Below are 4,661 nucleotides of genomic sequence, written 5' to 3'. Positions count from 1 at the left end.
CGACGATGATTCAAGACGTTTGTTTTGTGCAGAAATCCAGAAATATTCAACAAGTATCTGTGTCGTTTGCAGAGGTGGAACAAAGTAAAAAGTACATTTGAGGTACTTTCACTTCATTACACGTCAGAGCAGGATCTGAGCTTCATTTTTGATTTGGAGTTGAAGTTAAAGTACTGGATTTTGAACAGTGACCTCTTTTTGGGCCATTTGTAGTCCTGGTTTAGGCCCAGTTTAGGCCCAGTGTTGTCCTGGTTTAGGCCCAGTTTAGGCCCAGTGTAGTCCTGGTTTAGGCCCAGTGTAGGCCCAGTGTAGTCCTGGTTTAGGCCCAGTGTAGGCCCAGTGTAGTCCTGGTTTAGGCCCAGTTTAGTCCTCAGGTTTAGGCCCAGTGTAGTCCTGGTTTAGTCTTGGTTAAGCCCCATTTTAGTCCTGGTTCAGTCCCAGTTTAGTCCAGGTTTAGGCCCAGTTTAGTCCAGGTTTAGGCCCAGTGTAGTCCAGGTTTAGGCCCAGTGTAGTCCAGGTTTAGGCCCAGTGTAGTCCAGGTTTAGTCCAGGTATAGGCTCAGTTTAGTCCCAGTTTAGGCCCAGTTTAGTCCCAGTTTAGTCCCAGTGTAGCCCAGGTTTAGGCCCAGTTTAGTCCAGGTTTAGGCCCAGTTTAGTCCAGGTTTAGGCCCAGTTTAGTCCAGGTTTAGGCCCAGTTTAGTCCAGGTTTAGTCCAGGTATAGGCTCAGTTTAGTCCCAGTTTAGGCCCAGTTTAGTCCCAGTTTAGTCCCAATGTAGCCCAGGTTTAGGCCCAGTTTAGTCCCGGTTTAGGCCCAGTTTAGTCCCAGTTTAGGCCCAGTGTAGTCCAGGTTTAGGCCCAGTTTAGTCCAGGTTTAGGCCCAGTTTAGTCCAGGTTTAGGCCCAGTTTAGTCCAGGTTTAGGCCCAGTTTAGTCCAGGTTTAGTCCAGGTATAGGCTCAGTTTAGTCCCAGTTTAGGCCCAGTTTAGTCCCAGTTTAGTCCCAATGTAGCCCAGGTTTAGGCCCAGTTTAGTCCCGGTTTAGGCCCAGTTTAGGCCCAGTTTAGTCCCAGTTTAGGCCCAGTGTAGTCCAGGTTTAGGCCCAGTGTAGTCCAGGTTTAGGCCCAGTTTAGTCCAGGTTTAGGCCCAGTTTAGTCCAGGTTTAGGCCCAGTTTAGTCCAGGTTTAGGCCCAGTTTAGTCCCGGTTTAGGCCCAGTTTAGGCCCAGTGTAGTCCCAGTTTAGGCCCAGTGTAGTCCAGGTTTAGGCCCAGTCTAGTCCAGGTTTAGGCCCAGTGTAGTCCAGGTTTAGGCCCAGTGTAGTCCAGGTTTAGGCCCAGTGTAGTCCAGGTTTAGGCCCAGTGTAGTCCAGGTTTAGGCCCAGTGTAGTCCAGGTTTAGGCCCAGTTTAGTCCAGGTTTAGGCCCAGTTTAGTCCTCAGGTTCAGGCCCAGTTTAGTCCTTGTTTAGTCCCGGCTCAGCCCCAGTTTAGTCCTCAGGTTCAGCCCCAGTTTAGTCCCGGCTCAGCCCCAGTTTAGTCCTCAGGTTCAGCCCCAGTTTAGTCCTCAGGTTCAGCCCCAGTTTAAACATTGAATAGTCCTGGTTAAGTCCTGGTTTAAAAACGATACCCAAAGCCAAATACTTTTACTTTTTACTCCTGAAGTACCTTTGCACGTGGATACTTTTACTGAAGTACAATATTTATCTGACACTTTTACTTCAGTAAACGTGCTGCTCTTGTACCTGTACTTTCACTCCAGTACTTGTACTTTGACAGACATCACACTTTCTCGAATCGGAGCCAAAAACATTGAGATTTCATGACGTCGCCGTGTTTTGCAGTAACGCCTCCACTTTGACACTACTGACATATTATTACTTCATACTCACAGAGAAGACGCAGAACTTTGTGCCAGCTTTTGCTTCACGTGGAAAGGCCCAGTATTTAGAGATTTAGCTGCGATGAGGTCATAGGAATTCTGCTTATTATAATCCAACCATTTGACTTTGCCAGTTCTCAGTCACACTTTGGTTTCCCAGCTGGTTTGGGATTTGAAAAAGGGAAAACTTCCAAAAAGCAAACTGCGTTTTCCTGCAGCCTCAGTATAAACGGGTGATTTAGTTGAGGAAACTCTCCGTGCTCATTGTGAATAGCATCACGTGTACAGTCTCACCGGCCCGTCTCACACGCGTGTAAAGTTTTGTAAAAAGGAAGAGAATTATGTCCATTTCCATCGTTGTTTTTCTGAGCTTCAGGCTTTACTTTCCCGATGTTCACATTTGCTCTAATAAATTCAAAGCATGACTGATCCAACTGAACAACTGTTTCCTTTTTACAAACCGTGAGATTTACTTATGTCGGGTTCACCTCCAAGGTCAAGAAAAATGAGGGAAAATGGGGCAAACATTTAGAAAATAAATTGGGGATTTTTTTCTTTTTTGAGCCGAAACGACCAAGTACTTTCCTTTAACCTCTGCAGTTTGGCTTTACCCAATTCTAAAAGCTTAGACAAAAACGAAAGGAAAACTAGGATGAAACACAAAAAAAGCAATGAAAAATGCATCCTAAAACCAGAAAAAAAGACGAAAATTGATTGGAAATTCAATAAAAAGAGCCACAAAAAAGGAAGAGTGACAGAAAAAAAAAAAAAGTGATGAAAAGTGGCAAAAATTCAATAAAAACACAGCAATAACGCGAGGAAAAAGATCAATTTACATCAGTTTCGTTGGTCTTAGCTTTCAAATGAGACGTTAGACTGGCCTATAGGCTGTAAGCTTTTAGATTTGGGTAAAGCCGAACTGGAGAAAATTCTTTTTCGCCCCATTTTTAACCAATTTTTTTCCTCTTTTTTTAAACACATTTTCCCAATTTTTCCTGAATTTTTTTGGTGAAAATTTCCTACTTTTTCCTCAAACGTTTCAATTTTTCCCCAAATTGACCCAAATTTTTCCACTTGTTTTTCCCCAAATGTTCCGTTAAAAAAAACTCGACTTGTGTTTTTTTCCCTCTTTACAATTTTGATGACCGAAAGCAGCTGTTGTTTTGAAATCAAAATTTGAAAGATGAGAAAAAAATTAAAGTTATCTGTTCCGGATACCTCCTCTCGGGAGCTGCTCCAGGCATTTGTCCTATTGGGACGAGGCCTCATGGAAGACCCAGGACACACTGGTGGGACTCTGTCTCCGAGATGGCCTGGTGTCGCCTTCGGGGTCAGAACATCTGGAGGAGCCGAGACGCCTCCACGACCCGGACGGACCATCGACCAACAGCATCCAAACTTGAACAAAGGGCTGTCACGATAATTAAATAATCGACTTATCGTTCAATAAATAGCAGATAAACAATATTTTTTTGGGCTCGATATTTGCAAAACTTTGGATGTGATGATGATGCACTATTTAGAATAGAAAAGTTTTACTGTCATTTTTCCAGTGTTAATTTTGTCAACATATTTTAATTTAGTTTTAGTTGTAGTCTTTTGACGAAATGTAATTTGATTTTAGTAGAGTTTTAGTCAAAAAAATATCTTCAATTTTAGTCTAGTTTTATTCGACTAAAATTGCATGTCAATTTAGTCGACTGAATTTAAGACGAATTTAGTCGACTTTGCATTGATAATATTCATTATAATAATATTTAATAATGTTCCTCTGCTTCACGGAGCTGCTCCACATGAACAAAGAATTTACATGACATGAGGCTCTTTCAGACGGTCAATAGAAGTTAGGATGATTTTAGTCTCTCCTTTTCATTTTTATTTAGTCTTATTTTAGTCGATTAAAATATCTGGACATTTTAGTCATAGTTTTAGTCTCATGAAAAGCTTTTAATTTAGTTTTAGTCCAATTTTAGGCGTCAAAAATATCACTTTGACTAAAATTAAGACTAAATATTTTAGTCGACGAAATGAACACTGCATTTTTCTTGCCTGAGAGTCGACAGTATCGAGTATCGTTAAAGTCAATAATATCATTTATCGCGATACTTTCCTGCTTCGATATATCGAACTTCAAATTCATTATCGTGACAGGCTGAGTTGAATAGTTTTTTCACAGCACCAGCCCGAGATGGACCCGGGTCTCCCTCCTGGCTCTCCTGTGCAGTAAAGTCACATGACCTTTGAACTCCTATACATCTAAAAAGAACCAGAAACATGGCCGCTTCTCTCAAATGGAATTTATTGTGTTGCTCTTCCATCACACGTTTCTGCAGGACCGCGAAGGCTCGGAAACCTCCCCGAGAGTCGCGTCTGTTTTCAAACATACAATACCAGCGTCTGCACGTGCGCAGCCCTTCAGAAACCAGCAATATGCTCTTTGTCAGGCTGTCCAATCCGTTCAAAAGATCACCTTCAAACTGTTCTATCGGAAAGAAAAGGGGGAAGCGGCGCCGACCCGGCTCGCCCCAGTTTAAATCCTAAGTAAGATATTATAATGTCTAGAGTTAGCCACTTATTAGAAACATGCCGTAACTTCTTGACGCCGGAAACGCGGAAAAAAATAAAATACGATACAAAAAAAAAGAGAAAAGTAATTCACAGGAGACGGGCAGTGTGCGCCTCAGACTCCACCGTCCTCTTTAAAGTGTCCGAATCCAGATTTCTCCGATGGTTCAGGAGGAATGCTGGGAACTTGGAGAGAAGACGATCCAAAGATGGCGCTTCCTTCCCT

The sequence above is a fragment of the Gobius niger genome (assembly GCF_951799975.1).
Source record: "Gobius niger genome assembly, chromosome: 23".
Classification (NCBI taxonomy): domain Eukaryota; kingdom Metazoa; phylum Chordata; class Actinopteri; order Gobiiformes; family Gobiidae; genus Gobius; species Gobius niger.
Note: the sequence above shows the minus strand (reverse complement) of the source record.